Genomic DNA, 20777 nt, shown 5'->3' on the forward strand with positions numbered 1-20777 from the left:
ACCTGAGCCGAAGTCGGCCGCCCAACCGACTGAGCCACCCAGGCGCCCCAAACCTAACAAATTTTTTAAATAAAAATAAAATATAATATGTCAACTGGTGAACTGTAACTCATCTCAATGTTCATATATAATCATTTATATAAATATAATACAATTTATATCATGACAAAAAATAATTTATACCTAATAAAATTAGAAAACTATAGATTTTTTTGTTTGTTTTTTGAATCTTATAAGAGAACACACTTCACGTGGGAAATGGAAGCAGTTTAATGAGGCTGATTGGATACGGGAAAGATGATGGATCTTGGTTTGGCTTAGGGCAGCCCTGGTCACTCCCAAATGTCATTGTTGTCTATTGCCCAGGTTCAGCTCCATCTGGCCCTCATCCATGTTCTCCTCTGAAGACTTTACACATCAGTGGTATTAATCTGAAAAATACAGAACATCTCCTTAAAATGTGAAGACGTTTTCTGTCTCTGGACTTACATTCTTCTTCCTAGAGTTGCACTTTCCTTTGCCCCTGAAAGTAAACCTTCTAGAAACTGAATGATACTAGGCAGTTTTATGCATAATGCATGCTCAGTGAAAGCCAGTAAAGCCCAAATAAAATCAGCTTCATTTTCTCTATTCTGATGTTATTTCCCCCTAATAACCTTTTAGGGAAGCAGTAGCTGATTTTGTAACTTTTTTTCCCCCAATTATCTTAATGATTCTACATACCAGCAATTTATCAGGATCCGTAACTGACAGTACCAATTATTCATAATTGTAACTTTTTATAACCACATTTACATTTACGTCACTTCTATTTTGCAGTGAGGGAAAAAAAAAAAGACAAATTATAAAGAACTAGTTTCTCTTTTGATTCTCCCCTGTAAGTACAAGAACAGTAGACAAAAGATATTTTTAAATCCTGAAAGCACTAGTTGTGTATCTTTTATACTTAGTTAGACTCTATATATCTAAGCAGTTATTTGAGCGTTTGGAGCATATTATATCAAAATGAAGATCCTTAATTCCATGCTTCTATTATAGCATTTCTCACATTGAATTGCAATCACTTTTTCCACAATCATTTCTGATTGTAAGTTCTCTAAGAAATTCTTACCTAGCTTTATGTCCTAGAAATAGCATGTTCTTATCTCCTGGAAGATGCTTAATATGTGGTTTTTAAATAATTAATTTGTACAGCTGCATTACATTTATATAGAAATGATTAAAATGTATCATTACTTATCCTCAAATAGTAAACTGCCATTTACAATGCATTTCAAGTCTATTGGAATCCATCTCCAGTAATTCTCTTCTGTGTGTACTACATCATAGTTTTTCATTTCTATTGCACTATCTTCATCAGCAGTGACATGTTCTGATTTCTTCTTATCTTAAAAAAAATTATCTTGATCTGTCTTCAGCCATTTTCTCTCTTCAGCCATCACCCCAAACCTCTGCTCCCCTTTACAGAGAATCCCTCTAAATGTTTTCTGTATTATTGTCCATAACCCCAGTTGAGGAGTGGGCAGTGGTGATGTCTTGGCTGGTTAATTAATTCCCGGAAGCAGTAAAACTGGAAAATTAGAGCGAAGGAGGTCTGGGAAAATATATGTAGATAGATTTCTGGGAGTAGGCACAGAGAAGTAGAGCTTTTTGGTTTGCTTTAGTAGCCACCAGAAAACACCCACTGTAGATGAAACACTGCAACCGGGTGAACTGAGTAACTCTTCTTAGCTGACCCAGTGCTTGAACAATGTGCCCACACACAGGGTAGCCATGGTGGCAGCACTGGAAGTTAAAAATTGGCACAGCATTACAGGCTCTCTCCCCATAGATGCCACTGCTGAATACAGAACTGGGAAGCAACAAATGGAGACCAAAGCTGTGTTCTCAGTATAGTAGCCCCTGAGGAGCACCTGGGTGGCTCAGTCAGTTAAGCATCTGACTTCAGCTTAGGTCATGATCTCGAGGTGCGTGAGTTCAAGCCCTGCGTTGGGCTCGGTGCTGACAACGCAGAGCCTGGAACCTGCTTCAGATTCTGTGTCTCTCTATCTCTGTGTCCCTCCCCCACTCATGCTCTGTCTATCTGTCTCTCTCTCTCTCTCATAAATAAATAAATATTAAAAAATATATATATATACATGTATATATATGTGTGTGTGTGTGTGTGTGTGTGTGTATATATATATATATATATATATATATATATATATATATATGGTAGCCCCTGAGAAGACCAGCTAGTCTCTTGGATAAACTGATTATTCTGGATCTTTTCAATCCTGGAGAAGCAGTAATTAGTCTTTGACTAAGGATGAATAAGGATGTGACTTCCCTGCCTGCAGTACTTTTTTTTTCTTAGCTATTTTTTTTTTTTTTTGAGTAGAGTTGACACACAATGTTACATTAGTTTCAGGTGTATGATGTAGTGATTTGATAAATTTATACATTATGCTGTGCTCACAAGTGTAGATACCATCTGTCCTGACATGTCACTATTACAATATCATTGACTATATTCCTTATGCTGTGCCTTTTATTCCTATGACTTACTCATTCCATAACTGGAAGCCTGTACCTCCCACTCCCCTTCACTCATTTTGCCCATTCCCCTACCTCCTTCCCTCTGGCAACCACCAGTTTGTTCTCTGTATTTATAGGTCTCATTCTGCTTTTGGTTTGTTCATTTTTTGAGGTATTTTTAGATACCATATGAGTGGAATCATATGGTATTTGTCTTTCTCTGACTGATTTATATCACTTAGCATGATACCATCTAGGTCCATCCATTTGGTCTCAAATGGCAAGATCTCATAATATTTTTAAGTTTATTTATTTATTTTGAGACAGAGAGAGAGAGAGAGAGCGAGCACAGGAGGAGGCAGAGAGAGAAGGAGAGAGAAGCCCAAGCAGTCTCCACACTGACTGAGCGGAGTCTGAATGATCTCATGATATTTTTTATGGCTGCATAATATCCCATTGTATATGTATACCACATTTTTCTTATCCATTTGTCTATTGATGGACACTTAGGTTGCTTCCATATCTTGGCTGTTGTAAATACTGCAATAAACATAGAAGTACATATACCTTTTGAATTAATGTTTTCATTTTCTTTTGGTCAAATACCCAATGGTGGAATTATTGGATCATATGATATTTCTATTTTTAGGTTTGAGGACCCTTCATACTGCTTTCCACAGTGCTTGTACCAATTTACACTCCCACCAACAGTGCACGAGAGTGCCTGTTTCACCACATTCTCGCCAACACTTGTTATTTCTTGTCCATTTGATTTTAGCCATTCTGACAGGTGTGAGATTATATTTTACTGTGGTTTTGATATACATTTCCATGATGGTTAGTGATGCTGAGACTTTGTCAAGTGTCTGTTGGCCATCTATATGTTTTCTCTGGGAAAATGTCTATTCAGTTCCTCTGCCCATTTTTTAATTTGATTGGGTTTTTTTGGTGTTCAGTTGTATAAGTTCTTTATATATTTTGGATATTAAGCCCTTATCAGATATATCATTTGTAAATATATTCTCTCATGCAGTAGGTTGTCTTTTTGTTTTAGTTTTGTTGGTTTCCTTTGCTGTGGAAAAACTTTTCATTTTGATGTGCTCCCAAAAGTTTATTTTTGCTTTTGTTTTCCTTGCCTGAGGAGACATAGCCAGAAAAATGTTGCTATGGCCAGTGTCAAAGAAATTACTGTCTGTGTCCTCTTCTAGGATTTTTATGATTTTAGGTCTCAACATTTAAGTCTTTAATCCACTTCGAGTTTATTTTTGTGTATGATGTTACAAAGTGGTCCAATTTCACTCTTTTACAGGTAGCTGTTCAGTTTTCCCAAAACCATTTGTTGAAAAAACTTTCCCCCATGGTATATTCTTGCCTCTTTTGTCAAAGATTAATTGACCATATAATCATGGGTCTATTTCTAGGGTTTCTATTCTGTTCTATTGATCTATGTGTCTATTTTTTTGCCATTACCATACTTTTTGATTACAACAACTTTGTAATATATCTTGAAACCTGGTATTGCGATACCTCCAGATTTGTTCTTCTTTCTCAGGATTGCTTTGGCTATTCAGGGTCTTTGGTGGTTCCATACAAATTTTAGTATTATTTGTCCTAGTTTGGTGAAAAATACTGTTGGTATTTTGATAGGGATGGTATTGAATCTGCAGATTACTTTGGGTGATATGGACATTTTAACAATATTAATTCTTCCGATTCATGAGCATGGAATGCCTTTGCATTTGTGTCATCTTCAATTTCTTCAATGTCTTTCATCAATGTTTTATAGTCTTTGAAGTACAGGACTTTCACTTCTTTGGTTTAGTTTATTCCTAGGTGTTTTATTCTTTTTTGGTACAATTGTAAATGGTGTTTTTTTCTTAATTTATCTTTCTCCTACTTTGTTATTAGTGTACAGAAACACTACTGATTTCTGGTTATTAATTTTGTATCATGCCACTTTAATGAATTCGTTTATTCTAGTAGTTTTTTTGCTGGAGTCTTTAGGTTTTTTTATGTATAATATCACATTGTCTGCAAATGATGACAGTTTAACTTTTCTTTGCCAATATGGATGCCTCTTATTTCTTTTTTCTTTTCTGATTGCTGTGGCTGGAACTTCCAGTACTACACTGGGTAAAGCTGGCAAGAATGGACATCCTTGTCTTGTTCCTGACCTTAGAGATAAAGCTCTCAGTTTTTCACCATTGAGTATGATGTTAGCTGTGGGTTTTTCATATATGGCCTTTGTTGTTTTGAAGTATGTTCCTCTAACCCTACTTTGTTGAGAGTTTTTATCATGAATGGATGTTGAATCTCGTCAAATGCTTTTTCTGCATCTATTGAGATGATCATATAATTTTTATCCTCATTTTGTTGATGTGGTGTATGACATCAATTGATTTGCAAATATTGAACCATCCTTTCATCCCAGGAATAAATCCCATTGATCATGGTGAATGATCTTGTGAATGTATTGCTGTATGCAATTTGGTAATATTTTGTTAATGATTTTTGTATCTCTGTTTATCAGGGATATTGGCATATAGTTTTCTTTTTTTGTAGTGTCTGTCTGATTTTTGTCTCAGGATAATCCTGGCCTTGTGGAATATATTTGAAGCTTCTGTTTTTTGGAATTGCTGGGGGAGAATAGGTATTAACACTTTTTTAAAGGTCTGGTAGAATTCACCTGTGAATCCATCTGTTCCTTGACTTCTATTTTAAGTCATTTTTTTATTACCAATTCAGTTTCATTACTTATAACTGTTCAGATTTTCTATTTCTTTCTGGTTAAGTTTTGGAAGATTGTATGCTTCTAGGAATTTATCCACTTCTTCTAGGTTCTCTAGTTTGTTGGCATATAATTTTTAGTAGTATTCTCTTATAATCCTTTGTGTTTTTACAGTGTCAGTTGTTATTTCTCATCTCTCATTTCTGATTTTGTTTATTTGGGTCTTTTCTTTTTTTTTTCTTGTTGAGTCTGCCTGCAGTAGTTTTGACAGCACCACTCTCTAAGGGCTTATAGAATGTACTTTACCAACACGAGATCCTGTGAAACACTGTCACAGACTGAAGAAACCATTTCACAGCAAAAGGGTGTGTGACCGTAGGCATATGGCCATGGGACACACTAATTCTCCACATACCACATTCCCCAGAGCATCAGCCTGATAGATCTTTGGAATGGCTCAGTTAAGGTGCCAGCTGGGAGACAAGGTCCCACAGTGTTGCTGAAGAGTCCTTCAGGATGTGATATATGCATTGAACAAATTCATGATGTATCGTACCTGCTCTTCAAAAGTGCATTACACAAGTCCAGAAATCAAGCAACAAGCTCCTCTCAGCATCACTTTCATGAGCCCACTTGCAGAATATATGTTTCCCACCTCTGCAACTCTGGATTAGATGTCCTCATTCCCAAAGAGGAGGGAATACTTTCACCAGTCACATAATGATGTTTCACTGAACCCACAACTACAGCTAATGCCTGGTCACTTTAGACTTCTCGTGTTCTTGGGTCAACAAGCAAAGAAAGGACTTGTTCTATTGTTTGTAATAATTGACTGTGATTACAAGGTTGCTGCTACTTTCTGGGTCAGGAAAGAGCTTGCAACTTGAAGGACTAATTGGAACATCCCTTAGTGTTTCCATTCCCAGTGAATAATAATAAACAGTGAATGCACTAACTATGGCCTGATGGAATAAGACAGTCAAAGCCTCAGTACCCCCAGAGATGAAGGTATTGGTGATTCCACCAGGCAGAGAATCCAGAGAGGCTGAAATAATGGCCAAGTATAGGGAAAATATTAAATGGGTTGAGGAGGAGAAGGATGAAGAATACAAGTTGCAGTCTTGGGAACAGGTGCAGGAACAGGAACTATGACTTGTTTCACTGACCCTCCCATTGTAAATCTGTTCTTTAAGAGATTATGTGCAACCACCATTGTAAGTGGTTGGTTGTCAGTAGAGCATATCTCAGTGGTGCACGGATTCAACTCTAACAGACATTTGTGGTACCTTGTACACATGCTCTCAGTTCATTTGATATAAATGTAGCTATGATGGGACAGTTCTACTTGGTATACCCTCAACTTATACCCCAGCTTTTCTATCCTTTTCTACCTAATGGGATACCAAGTTTATCAAACTAAGTTTTGTTTTGTATTTAAATGATTCAACTGCCAATGAAAGTGTTATGAAACAGATTAATGTTCAGGATTTCACTTAAAAGTTGATGTTCCCAACACAAGTAACAACAGCAATGAAAAGATAAATTAGACATTATCCACATTAAATTTTTTGTGATTCAAAAGACACCATCAAGAACGTGAAAATGGGAGAAAATTTTTGCAAATCATATATCTGATAAGGGAATTGTATCTGGAACATATTAAAAACTCTTACAATTCAATAATAAAAAGATAAATAATTCAATTTAACAATGAGCAAAGGATGTGAATAGACTTTTGTCCTAAGAAGATATACATGTGGCCACCAAAGCACAGGAAAAGATGCTCAGTGTCATTAGTCATAAGGGAAATGCAAATCAAAACCACAATGAGCTTCCAGTTCACACCCTATAATCAAAAGAATAGCTCTAATAATAAAAAAAAGAGACAGATAATAATCCCTTCTACACTCCCAGTAGAAATGTAAGTTGTAGTCACTTTGGAAAACAGTCTGGAAGTTCCTCAAAATACAAAACATAAACCTAGCAATCCCACTCATAGGTATATACCCAAGAGAAATGAAAATGTATGTCCATCCAAAACTAGTACACAAATGTTCATAGCAGCATTATTCATTAACAGCCCAAAAGTAGAAGTAACCCAAATGTCCATCAATTAATAAATGGATTTTTATGGTATGCAAACTGGTGCAGCCACTCTGGAAAACAGTATGGAGGTTCCTCAAAAAATTAAAAATAGAACTACTGTATGACCCAGCAATTGCACTACTAGGTACTTATCCAAAGGATACAAGTATGCTGTTTCAAAGGGGCACATGCACCCCAATGTTTATATCAGCACTATTGACAATAGCCAAAGTATGGTAAAAGCCCAAGTGTCCATCGACTGATAATGTATAAAAAAGAAGTGGCATATATATATATACAATGGAATATTACTTGGTGATTAAAAAGAATGAAATCTTGCCATTTGCAGCTATGTGAATGGAACTAGAGTGTATTATGCTAAGCGAAATAAGTCAGAGAAAGATAAATATATGGCTTCACTCATATGTTGAATTTTAAATATAAAACAGATGAACATAAGGGAAGGGAAGCAAAAATAATATAAAAACAGGGAGGGGAACAAACATAAGAGACTCTTAAATATAGAGAGCAAACTGAGGGTTGCTGGAGGGGTTTTGTGGGGGGATGGGGTATATGGGCAAGGGGCATTAAGGAGGACACTTGTTGGGAGGACCACTGGGTGTTATATGTAGGATATGAATCACTGGATTCTACTCCAGAAATTATTATTGTACTATATGCTAACTAACTTGGATGTAATTTTTTTTTAATAATGAATAAATAAATAAATAAATAAATAAATAATGGATTTTTTAAAAGCTGGCATATGTATACTATAAAATAGTATTCACTAATAAAAAGAAATGAAATAACAATACTTGGTAAAAGATAAATGAATTCAGAAAACATAGTGTCAGTGAAAAATGCCAGTCACAAAGGACCACATATTGGATGATTCAAAGTATGTGAAATGTCCAATATAGGCAAACCCAGAGAGAAAAAAAGTAGGCTAGTGGTTGCCTAGGGTGGGGGGAAAAATGCCTACTAGTAGGTACAGGTTTTTCATGGGGGAGAAAATAAAAATGTTCTAAAATTGATTGTGATGATGATTGCACAACTCTGTGAATATACTAAAAGCCATTGGAGTGTATACCTTAAATGGGTGAATGGTATGGTATGTGAATTATATCTCAATAAAGCTATTATTAAAAATAATAGGGTAAACTAAGGATTGGGGAAATTGGAAACTATCTTCCCAATTTTTCTATAAACCTAAAACTATTCTAAAATAAAATATTTACTTAAAAAATAACTATGTCACCAATCCAAATTGTTGGTTAATATAATGAAAGCCCAGTTTGGAGAGGTCTGTAGTAAACTGACAAAGGATTATTTGTTTTAGTGTATCTGTCAGAGTTAAATCAGAGAGGCAATACCACTAGGATATACATATATACATAAGAGAATTGGTTACAGCAGTGTGATATTATGTAATTGTAAAGCTTAATAAATCTCTGTAGGGCTGTTGTTTTCTGCTTCTGAGGCTAAAACTTGAAGTCTACAGGGCAGGCAATGGGAAGGGAAATTGACATAAGTGTAGGGAAAGCAAATATAAGCTAGAGTTCATACACATGAGCTGGAGTCACTGTGAATGTTCTGAAATTTGTGTCAGTTGTTGTTGCTTCTGATCTTGATAGTATGGGTGTCCTATAGAAACCAGTGGAAAGCTGAGCTAGCACACATGCCTTACACAAACCAATGTCCAATAAATATTTGTTGAATAAATCAATGGATTTAAATAATGTCTATGAAAATATTTTTGTTAACTATAAAATTTTATATAACTGGCATTGCTGTTACCATTAATACTCTGATTGCTTGAAATTTATCTGTATTTTAATGATGTCGATGATAAATAACTCCGTTTCCATTTTCTCAATAGCTGTTGAAACAGTTTACCCCCCTTTTTCCCCCTGAAATCTTTTTTTCCTGATGTTCAGAGAATTGATGAGATTCTGGCATGCCCCCTCAGTTGTCCCAGCATCGTTTGTTAAAAAGATTATTATTCCCCCATTGAATTATATTGGCACCCTTGTTGGAAATTAATTAACAATAAATGTCAGTGTTTATTTCTGGACTCTCAAGCTATTGCATTGTTATCCTTATGCCTCATGTTTCTTAAATCATTTTGATGATGGAAACAAAAAGCATAACAGCACCTGATGTGGTGCTCAATGTATTGTAACATGTAAGAAAACTATATTAAAAAAAACTCACCTATATTTAAAAGGTGGAGAGGGTAAAGAGGCCTAAATAGAAGTATGTTTTCTCAAAGTGGGAAAACATTTATACCAGTAGATTATAATAAATTATATATGTATATTGTATTACTTAAAGCAGTCATTAAGAAAACGATATCAAGTGATGTACTAAAAAAGACAATAATAAATCAAGATGGAATCCTAAAAACATTCAAGTAACCCAGAGGAGGGTAAAAATAGAAACAGTGGAATGAGACACAGGTAACAAGTAGAAAACAAGTAATAAAATGGTAGACTTAAATCCTAACATAATCAAAATTACTTTAAATGTAAATCATCTAATTATACCACTTAAGAGACAGGGATTGGCATAATGAATTTAAAAATTTGATCCAATGGTAGGCTATCTATAAGAAACTCACCTCAAATAAATTGTACAAGTAGGTTGAAGGTTAAAAGATGGGAAAAGATATATCATGCAAGCATTAATTTAAAAAAAATAGTAGTGGCTATATTAATATCAGATAAAGTAGACTTCAGAGAAAAGAAAATTACTGGAGACAGAGACATTTTATAATGATGAAAAGATCAGTCTACTGGGAAAACGTAATGATTCTAAGCATAATGGCTCACTCATATGTGGAATTAAAAAAACAAAACAGATGAACATGTTGGGGAAAGGGAGAGAGGGATGGCAAACCAGGAAACAGACTCTTAACTATAGAGAACAAACTGAGGGGGTTACTGGAGGGAAGTAGGCAGGGGGATGGGTTAAATGGGTGATGAGTTAAGGAGGGGCATTAGTAGCAATGAGGGCTGGGTGTTGTATGTAAGTGATGAATCACTAAATTCTAACACTGTATGTTAACCAACCAGAATTTAAATTAAAAACTTGAAGGAAAAAAATAAATGTAATGGCACCAAACAACAGGACACCAAAGTACATAAAACAAATCTATTCCAGTTGTCCTGTTTCTATCCCAGGAAGGGGGTTTGCTTCTGTAGGTTTGAGACATAGGCTTACATGCCTTGTTATCACTGTTGTGCAAGACCCATAAAATAAGAAAACTATCACACTCAAAAGAGAGCTCAAAGGACAGAGCCAAAGATACATGTCTAGAGTAATGACTACAAAAAGGAAGACCTTAAAGGATAATGGAGTCAAGGACTCAGAGAGCTGGGGATATAGAGCACAGAATTGTAGGTTGAAACACATAAGCAACAGCTTGAAAATCAAGGCAGAATGAAGAATTTCTTGCTACAGTTGAACAAGTAGCATGTCCAGATAGCATGTTGCATGAAATCTATGAATCCTTTTTTTAATATTTTTTAAGTTTTTATTTTAATTCCAGTTTGCTAGTATACAGTGTAATATTAGATTCAGGTATACAATATAGTGATTCAACACTTCCATACAACACCCAGTGCTCATCACAGCAAGTCCACCCCTTAATCCCTATTACCTATTTCACCCATTTCTCCACTCACCTCCCCTCTGGTAACCATCAATGTGTTCTCTACAGTTAAGAGCCTGTTTCTGGTTTGCCTCTCCATTCCTTCTTTTTCCCCATTTGCTTATTTATTTTGTTTCTTAAATTCTACATGTGAGTGAAGTGATATGGCATTTGTCTTTCTCCAACTGACTTATTGCACTTAGCAGAATACTCTCTAGCTCCACCCATGTTGTTGCAAATGAAAAGATTTTATTCTTTTTTATGGCTAAGTAATATTTCATTGTGTGTGTGTGTGTGTGTGTGTGTGTGTGTGTGTGTAGATATATATATATATATATATATATATATATATATATATATATATACCAAATCTTTTTTCTTTTCCCCTCAGATCTAAGGTTAAAGTTTAGTTTAGGACCAGAATAATGATTAGTGTTAGGGTTAGGGACACTGTGAGGGTATGTGCCTATTATCCTGCAGTTCAGAGACCTCTCCAGAGGGATAACTTTAAGGGTAGAGTTAGGGTTAGGGTTAGGGTTAGGGTTAGTGGTTAGTAGTTAAGGGTTAGGGTTAGAGTTAGGGTTATGGCTAGAGTTTGGGTTAGGATTAGGGAGAGGGTGTCTGGTATCCTTCAGTTTCATGAATCCTTTTAAAAGACCTAGGGCAGGGGCACCTGGGTGGCTCAGTCTGTTGAGCGTCTGACTTCAGCTTAGGTCATGATCTCGTGGTTCATGAGATCTGTGTTGTCAGCACAGAGCCTGCTTCAGATCATCTGTCCTCCTCTTTTCTAACCCTACCCCAGTCACTCTGTCTCTCACACACACAAAAATAAAAAAAAAAAATTTAAAGGCCTAAGGCATAAAATTTACAGATAAATGTGACATAACCCAATCTTTTTTTCTTAACTAAAGAGTATCACTAATATTGGTGGAGCACTTACTATTTTTCTGGCAATAGTAATAATATGTATTATCTCATAATTTTCACAATAGTTCTATTGTATTAATTTTCTATTGCTGCAATAACAATTTACCATAACCTTGGTGGCTTAAAATAACAGGTATCTTCCTGTTTTTTAGGACAGAATCTGACATGGGCCTCATTGAGATAAAATTAAAGTATTGGTAGGGCTGTGTTCCCTCCCATACACTTGTGGTAAAATCTGTTTCCTTGCCTTTTCTAACTTCTAAAGTTGCCTACATTCCTTGGCTTGTGGACCCCCTCACCCATCTTCAAAGCTAGAAAATTCAATCCTAGTTCTTTTCTCACTGCACCATTCTGACCTCTTCTCCCTTATCCTTTTATTTTTAAGGACCCTTGTGATTACATTAGATATTCTCAGATAATCCAGAATAATCTTCCTGTCTTATGGTCAATTTATTAGCACCCTTAGTTTGTCTGCAACCTTTTATCATTAAAGTTACACATTTCTAGGTTCCAAGCACCAGAATGTGGGCATCTTCAAAGGTATGAAGTGGGTTCTATAACCCAACACTTAACATCTGAAGCAGTGAATCCTAAAAAGGGGTGATTTACTCTATTGAAATGTGCAATGTCTGAAGACATTTTTTATTGTCATGACTAGGGGGAACTGATACTGGCAGCTAGTGGGTAGAGATGCCAAACATCCTACAATTCATGGGAAATTTCCTCACAACTAAGAATTATTAAAACGTCAATAGTGCCACTGTTGAGAAGCCAAGGTCTAAGGAAATGGAGACTTGGAGAAGTTAAGTATCTTGACCACAGACATAGCTAATAAGTTTCAGAACCATGATCTGAACCCAGGTCCACCTGCCTTTGGATCGTGAACACTTTCCAGCTTTCCCACACTGCAGCACTATACCATGAATTGTCTGTGACAAGCAACGCTGAATGTCCTCTTCCATGGATATATTCATACACAACAAAATAAGGACTTTTTTAGTCTCATTATTCTGAACATGCACATGTCCAGCTGCAAGGGCCTTGAAGATTTGAACAAAGCAGTCTTGTTCAGTAATTAAAGTAGGTGTAGTGCTTTCATTGAGTATAGTTCATCCAGGCTTTAAAAGTAATAAACACAGGTGTGGAGTAGCATGCTACCAGTAGTAAAGGAATTAGGCCTGGGAGATGAGATGTCGTGTCAATCTTTTTCTTCTTTACTCATCTCTCTAGTTCCTGTTGTTCCAGTTACGATCACGTCAGTTACTGACAGTATTCAGAAATATGTGTGGTCTGTGAGGAAGGATAAACACCAGAGTGTGTGCATTCTGAGTGCACTCTAAGTGTGAACCTTGGAAAGTTCTATTCTGGTGTATTTATATAGGTGAGGAACCGTATATGAAAACAATACATGATATTTATCATACACATGAAAAAAAATGCTTTAGCATATACAACAAAAAGTAGAATGCTCAGTCACAGATTTTTTAATGATAATGGAGTTTACTGTTTTCAACAATCACATCATTAACAACCGGTTGCATCTGAGCATTACTATTGCATAAAATATTACATCATTAAATACACACTGAAAATAATTATAACAACATTATTATTTTCTATAGCCACATGTTCCCTGAAGCACCAAGAATTATTTTAACATAATTATGGTCTAAACTGTACAAATATCAGCATGATTTTAAAAGACTTTAATTAGAGAACACCTTTAGTTTCCATTTGGTAAACAGTTTCATTCTAACATCAATAACAGCAATTCATGTAATTACATATTTGTGTACAGGGTTTACTTGGTCTAAATGATTTAAACAGTTTGGAACAATTTTATTACCTTGTAGAGTTTCAGATTCAAGCTATCACAGCACCGCTGTAAAAAGAAAACAGTATCAGCTAAATGGGACATTCCATGTATGTGAAGAAAGCTGAACACCCTTAAAAGTGGTAATTAATGATTTAAGGCTCCATAAAAATAGATCACTGTGCTACCCCCCCCCCCCTGAGTTTTACCAGTTAGAAAACTAACCCAATCTCCAAGAAGTCCAAAAAGCTGGTGACTCTCTCAAGGTGACCCAACTCCTGAAATCAGCACCAAGACAAACTCTCAGGTCTCCCAGTTCTGAGCTCCTTGAGATAAGAGATCACATCCTCATTCTTGTTCTACCTACCCCAAGGGGCTTAAGCAGTGTCAGGCAGAATAATGTGTCTGCAGAATTCATTCTCTAATACTCTATTTAATTACCAAACTCTTACAAATGTCTTGTTTTACATTCAGCACTGAAATTCAATTAATTTCCTCATCTATCTACCCCTCCCCCACAACCCCTGGAGCAGTCCGTAATCCAGGAAGTAAAGGGAATTCACTGGCCTCCTAGACCCTGCTGCAGAGTCATAGTCAGTATCCATTCTGAATACTGAATGTCCTTTAGCTGCTGCTAAAGGCCATGAACATCATCCTGGTTTATATCTAATAAATTTTAATTTTTTTTTTTTTTCAACATTTATTTATTTTTGGGACAGAGAGAGACAGAGCATGAACGGGGGAGGGGCAGAGAGAGAGGGAGACACAGAATCGGAAACAGGCTCCAGGCTCTGAGCCATCAGCCCAGAGCCTGACACGGGGCTCGAACTCACGGACCGCGAGATCGTGACCTGGCTGAAGCCGGACGCTTAACCGACTGCGCCACCCAGGCGCCCCAATTTTTTTTTTAATGTTTATTTATTTTTGAGACAGAGAGAGACAGAGCATGAGCACGGAAGGGGCAGAGAGAGAGGGAGACACAGAATGTGAAGCAGGCTCCAGGCTCTGAGCTGTCAGCACAGAGCCCGACGCCGGGCTCGAACTCACGAACTGTGAGATCATGACCTGGCCTGAAGTCGGACGCTTAACCGACTGAGCCACCTAGGCGCCCCTATATCTAATAAATTTTAAACCTGACTTTGAGTAAACTACCTAACCTCTCCACTCTCCTTAAAATGATGGTGAAAATAATAATGGTTCTATTCATGGGATTGTGAGGATTATATGAGATTATTTGCACAAGGTTCCCAGCACAGTGTCTGGCATATAATAAATTCTTAATAAAAGTTAGCTATTGTTATTATTTTGCTAGAATGTAAGTTCCTGAGGGCAGAGACTTGGTCTGTTTGGTACACAGAACAGAACAGAAATCACTTAAAAAGAGCCAAGGAGTAGAGAATACCAGGCTTTGAAGAGCTGAAGTTGGAACTAATAAATTAAAATTTATCTTAATGTCTTAGCGACTATGGCAGAAGTTGGAAGCATCTTGCGTAACATAGTCTATGTTTTCTGACAAAAAAAAAAAGCAAACACATTTGTCTGCAAACACATACTGTCTCCTGGGAACAAGTAGTACCAGAAAATTTGCCAAAATTCTTCTGGATTAAGTGTGAATCTCTTAGGATTGACTCATCATTTTATGAGCAAGAGGTCAGGTGAGAAGTTTAAATCATTTCTATTTGGTTAGGATTCCTGTCACAGTCGAATGAAAATCTGCCTGTCTTTGCCTGGTTAACTTTTGCCCTTCTTATGCATATCGTTTAAAAAGCCATCAGGTGTGCTACAGTTAGGATCAGCTATTAAAAGAAAATATATTACAATTAATTTAACATATACAAATTCATTATTTATCACCAACATCATTAAAATACAAGACAAATTTCAAGCACCAGAGTATAAATAGTGATAATAACAATAGCACTTATATAAAACTTTACAATCTACAAAACTATTTTCACAGACATTATTGAAATCCATTGATTTATTCAACAAATATTTATTGGATTATGTGCAAGGCATGTGTGCTAGGAGACAGTAGTTTAAAATAAAATACCCTACTTGCCTTCTTAGAATTCACAGCTTAGTGGAGCAAGTTACTCCTTGAAGAAATAATCAACCAAATGATTAATTACACTGTAAGTGCCATGATGGAGAAGTACAGGGGATTATGAAAGTGTCCAACAGGGGAGCCTGACGTGGACCAAGGGGTTAGGGAAAGCTTCCCTAAGGAAGTGAAATTAAGGGTGAGGCCTGAAGAAGGAATGAATAAACATAAGCCAAGGAAGAGGAGAGTGAGCGTTAGAAGACAAAGAAACAGCCTGTGCAAAGGAGCTGAGTTGGGAAGAGGCACAGCCTATACTAGGAAGTGATAAGAGAATGCCACGGAAGCTGGGCATCCAGAGCCAAGAGCCACGTCACATAAGATGACAGAATAGGCAGGGGGTCCAAGGGTCACATCATGCTGAGCCTTGTACACTCTTCTAAAGATTTGATCATACGACCTCATAAATTAATACATATTTGTGGATAGTACAGGGCAAAGGCATCCATAATGATGGGTGAATTCCACATGGTTTTATGCAGTCATGTTAGCAAAAGTTGAATGCCCCAAATAGCAACCCAGCTGGCTCCAAACTACTACAGCCAACAGCTGTAAAAGAGTTACCTTGGCTTTCTAAGCACCTAAATGACTTTAGAGACTAGTCTGCCAGAACATTAGCAGTGAACAGTCAAGCCTTTTCACCCTCATTCTGACTCTGACTCACTGCTCTATGACTGTGTACAAATTTTTAGGTACTTTGAGCTTCAGCTTTTTTATTTACAGAATGGAGGTAATTTTTGCCTAACCTGATTATTGTGAAGATTAACAAAGAAAGCACTTTGCGATGATAAGATAGATCTCAATGTTGATAGTTATATGATTCTGAATCATGCTTTCCTTAGTGAAATTCTTAAGTAACATTTTATTCTGGAAGGTTTTAGAATGCCTTCTTTCATATGCTTAAAAGGTAGTTTGGTGTAATAGGAAAGGCTTTGGAGATGGAAAACCTGACATCAAATGTCAGTCCTAGCACTTCCTAGGCGGGTGACAATGGTGCCACTTGAGCCTCTGTTTTTCCATCTGCTCCTTAGTAGCAATAAATTCTACCTCTATTGTTATATTAAGTATCATATGACAAAACATTGGGGAGACTTATAGTACCTATTACGTAACAGATCTGCAGTAAATATTTGTTCCCTGCTTTTAGCTCCCTTTCTCTGAGAAGAAAAATATTTCTGTGTTGCATTTAAGAAAGTAGCGTAGATCAGCGCTTCACAGACTTTGAACATGCGTAGGAAACACTTGAGGATTTGCTAAAATGCAGAGTTGGAATTAGCCGATCTGGGATAGAAAACAATCAAGCATTTCTAAGAAGCTTCCAGGTGATGCTGTCACAACTAGTCCATAGACCATACATTAAGTAGCAAGGGTTTAGATGGTCTGGCTAGTTTACTAATGTCATCAACCTGCCATCCATATCAGAATGAAAGTTAGCTGATATTGAGATGTATCTTCGCAGATCTCCATGCTTCCTGGAGAAAGGACATAAAGTCTAGGACTTCTTATTGTTTGATTTCATTTACATTTCTTGACCCAGAAAAAAGGAGTATTCTTACCATAGAAAAATGCACTAAGAAACATTCTTAACACAGAGGTTTGCTTATAATTCACTCAAGGATCTGTTAGAAATGCTAACGAAAGCTAAACTTTGAGTTCCAAGAAGGCAAGAACCAAATTATATTTTATACTACTCTCTCCTAGCATACGTGCCTTGCATATAACCAACATCCAATAAATATCTGTTGAATAAATCAATGGATTTCAATAATGTCTATGAGAATATTTTTGTAAAGTTTATATAAATGGTATTGCTATTATCACTATTCATACTCTGATTACTTAAAATTTATCATGTATTTTAATGATGCTGATGATAAATAATTCAAATTCCATTTTCTCATTACTTTTGAAACAGTTTACCCCTCTTTGCTCCTCCCCAAAACCTTTTCTTCCTGTAGTTCAAAGAATTGAAGAGATTTTGGCATAATCCTTCCTTCTCTGTCAGTTGCTTCCTTGATTCTTCCCATCCCAGGACAGTGGCAGCTCCCCCAAGGACCAATTCTCAGCCGTCTGCTCCTTTCCCCAGCCCTCCCTCAGAAACTTTGTCCAACTTTATGATGTCAGCTGTCACACTATAAAGACCCAAGATGTAAGCAGGACTGCTCCTCAGCTTCAGTCCCCTAGCTTCAATTGCTGGACATTTCATTTCTGATGTCCAGCAATCAGTGTTATCTGTAATTGAAATCATTAACCTAGTCCCAAAGTGCCTCCATCTCCAGACTTCCTGTTTATGTGATGGTATTGGCAATCTCACCCTACTGAAATTTGACATCACCCTCATACCAGTGAGCTTTAGTATATTCCCATAGTTGTGCACCCAGCCAGAATCTAATTATAGAATATTTCCAGACTGACAGAAGTCTGATAACCTAGCCCTGGTAACCTTTAATCTATTTTTTTGTCTCTGATGATCTGCCTGGACATTTCCCGTACACAGAATCACACACTATGTGGTCTTTTGTGACTTGCTTCTTGCACTTGACATAATGTTTTCAAGTTTCACCCATGTTGTAACATGTGTCAGTACCTCATTCCTTTTTATGGCTGAATAATACTCCATTGTGTGATACACCACATTCTGTTTATCCACTCATCAGTTGATGGACGTTTAGGTTGTTTCTACTTCTTGGCCATGATTAGTAATGCTGTTAAGAACATTTGTTTTGGTGTGGACAAAGTTTTCATTTCTCTTGCATCTACACCTAGCTGTAGAATTGCTGGGTCATATAGTAACTCTATATTTAACATTTTGAGGAGCTGCCAAACTGTTTTCCAAGTGGCTACACCATTTTGCATTCCCATCAGCGATGTACCAGGGTTCTCATTTCTCCACATCTGTACCAACACTTGTTATTTTCTGTCTTTTTTTTTATCTTAACCATCCTAATGGGTGTAAAATAATATCTCATTGTGGTTTTGAATCATTCTTATTTTTGGCAAGAGGATACCAAAGCCTTTGAGTCTTGTGCTCCATGTTGCAGTGAGTCATGGGCAAAATATTATCTACAAAACTCTGTTGTCTGAGAGAAAGATATGGGAGAATACCCAACTAATTGTTACTCTTGGTTACTAGAAGGAAGGAGTTAGGAAAGCAAGGAGGGAGAGACTACTAACATTTTTCTTTATGTTCACTCATTGTTAAAATGAGCATTGTATGTATATGTATTGATTTAATAATTAGGACAAAAATATCAAAAAACAAAATGAGAAAATCCATGTCTTTTTTAAAAATTTTTTTTAATGTTTACTTATTTTTGAGAGAGACAGAGCATGAGTGGGGGAGGGAGTGTTAACTATAGTTAACAGAGCAGAGAGAGAGGGAGACACAGAATCCGAAGCAGGCTCCAGGCTCTGAGCTGTCAGCACAGAGCCCAATGCGGGGCTCGAACTCACGAACCGTGAGATCATGACCTGAATTGAAGTCAGATGCTCAACTGACCAAACCACTCAGGTGTCCTCAAAATCCATGTCTTCTGATTTCCAGTTCTTTTGTTAATTCCTTAGAGGTTTACATTAAAATATTTTTGTGCATAAAGATCGCATATATACATATATTTGTATGTATAATATTGCTATTACATTATGAATGTATAATGTTATACATATATAAAATCTCACTTAAAATATTAGCAAGGTCAAACTTGGCTAAATAGAATCTGAGTGTTCTATGTCAAGTGTTATACATGGCTAATGATTTGCTAGAATGTTTGAATAAACGTGTTACACTATCAGTGTTTTTCAGATTGTGGAGTATTTAACTGGAAGAAATTTGTTTTTTTGTGTGATTAAAATGCAATAGAGATATGGTGGGTCATATTCTCCTTGCATTCCTTGAACTCAGTTTAATAAACAGAAAAGGCTTATGACTTGATAAGCTCAAGCAAGCACCAGGTTGTGACATTTGACAGATTTACTGCCATGCTTCTGGGGACTGATTATTCAGATCTAGTGTGACACCTAATCCACAGAAAATCGTTTGTACTAAGTTAACAGTTCACAAACCTTCACTGAGTCATTCTTCCAACACTAAGAAAACAATACGGTTAAGTAATTTCAAATACTTAATAGCAATAAAACCAACGTGTGATTAAATACAGTTCTTCAAGTACATAAAGCTTATGAATTTTTTAAAAATAAAGCCCAATGTATCTTCTAGATAGTGTCTCAAAAGTTTTTTGATATAATTTGTGTATACCCATGTTGTACTTAGGATATGCAAACATGACAGATACAATCTGTTTTTCATAATTTGATTTTCTAAAAACTATGTTGTGCTCCTTTCCAATTTTGGCAAAACTGTCTAGTAGTTTTTTAGCAGAGCTCAAGTGAAAGGGAGAGAAAGACAGAAGCAGACAGAGGAGGATCCTAGTGATCTTCTCAATCTAGTTAACTATCACCAGCCAACTATATACGGACTATAAGATTTATATCAGAGAATTAAACCTAATAATAAACACTCTGGAGAAACAGGGTCTGACTCAAGAATGCAAAGATTAAAATTCAAGCTGTGGGGCGCCTGGGTGGCGCAGTCGGTTGAGCGTCCGACTTCAGCCAGGTCACGATCTCGCGGTCCGTGAGTTCGAGCCCCACGTCAGGCTCTGGGCTGATGGCTCAGAGCCTGGAGCCTGTTTCCGATTCTGTGTCTCCCTCTCTCTCTGCCCCTCCCCCGTTCATGCTCTGTCTCTCTCTGTCCCAAAAATAAATAAACGTTGAAAAAAAAATTTTTAAATTCAAGCTGTGAAGTAGAAGACAGTTTCTGCATGCTTTTCCTGCATATCACTACCCATCTTTACGAAAGTCAGTCAGCAAGAATGAATAGGATTCTGTGAGGATGGGTGTATCTATTTGGGATAGATGGGGTCAGAAACTCCCCAATCTCCAAAGGATA

General features: G+C 36.7%; 1 long non-coding RNA gene across 1 annotated transcript; it reads right to left on the reverse strand.

Moving 5' to 3' along the window:
- Positions 1 to 246: 246 nt before the first annotated feature.
- Positions 247 to 17916, reverse strand: LOC123584987. The gene is made up of 4 exons (XR_006705824.1): positions 17750 to 17916; positions 13954 to 14054; positions 13762 to 13797; positions 247 to 431 (listed from the first exon to the last, which is right to left on the reverse strand). It is a non-coding gene; the product is annotated as an uncharacterized LOC123584987 (long non-coding RNA).
- Between the last annotated feature and the right edge of the window lie 2861 nt (positions 17917 to 20777).

Source organism: Leopardus geoffroyi, chromosome C3 (assembly GCF_018350155.1).
Source record: "Leopardus geoffroyi isolate Oge1 chromosome C3, O.geoffroyi_Oge1_pat1.0, whole genome shotgun sequence".
NCBI lineage: Eukaryota > Metazoa > Chordata > Mammalia > Carnivora > Felidae > Leopardus > Leopardus geoffroyi.